The sequence below is a fragment of the Emydura macquarii genome, unplaced genomic scaffold (assembly GCF_026122565.2).
Source record: "Emydura macquarii macquarii isolate MOO-44397 ecotype Brisbane River unplaced genomic scaffold, CSIRO-AGI_Emac_v2 contig_2292, whole genome shotgun sequence".
NCBI classification, from domain to species: domain Eukaryota; kingdom Metazoa; phylum Chordata; order Testudines; family Chelidae; genus Emydura; species Emydura macquarii.
The window spans coordinates 1,014,065-1,014,977 of record NW_027132429.1 but is presented as its reverse complement, the minus strand read 5'-3'; positions in this window follow the sequence as shown (position 1 = coordinate 1,014,977).

Genomic DNA, 913 nt, shown 5'->3' with positions numbered 1-913 from the left:
CCGGCCCCACGCCCAGCTGCTGGCTCGCCTCTGACAGCGGGGCTGGCCAGCGCCCCCCGCCTCCACCAATCCTGGCACAGGACACGCCCCCTTCTGGGGATAGCCCCGCCCCCCGTTGCATCCTCCCCCCCGCCTGGTGGTGGGGATCCTGCCAGGTGGCACGTTCCAGGTGAGGGGCCAGTCCCTCTGGGGCAGCTCTGACAGCAGCAGGACGCCTGGGTCTGTACCTGGCTGTGGGAAGGGTCAGGGGAGCCAGCACACCTGGGCTCTATCTCCCCAGCCAGGGCCCAAGCATAATTTTTTGGGGCCCAGTACAAACTTGTAACACGGGCCCCCTCCCACACACCAACCCATGGGGGTTGCTGTCTGGGCCGGGCCCCCCAGGGCCTCCAAACCCCGGTAAAGTGTAGCCTTCCCCCCCATGCTGCTCCCAGCAGCCGCAGGAGAGTGGAGTCCAGGGGCTGGGAGCCAGGATGCCTGGGTTCTATCCCAGCACCAGCTGGGGAGTGGGATCTAGCATTTTTGGGGGAGGGGCACTGGGAGTCAGGACCCCTGGGTATTCCCCTGAATTCACAGCTGCCCTGTGGTTAGAGCAGGAAGCTGTGAGTCAAACTCCCAGGTCTCTTGCTCCTGGGAGGGGCGTGGCATGGAGTCTAGTGGTTAGCACTGAGAGCCAGGACACCTGGGTTTCTAGTCTCACTTCTCACACTGCCTCCCCCGCCTGATCATGAACAAGTCACGTCGTCTCCCCATGCCTCAGTTTCTCCTGCTGAAAAAGGGGACAATATAGCCTTATCTCCCAGGGCAACGTACGTCCGATGCTTTAATTACGTCTGTTGCCACAAGTTGCATTCCCCCCAGCCCCATGTTTATAGAAGCGCTTTCAGCCGAAAGTGTGTTAGAAAGTGATCAC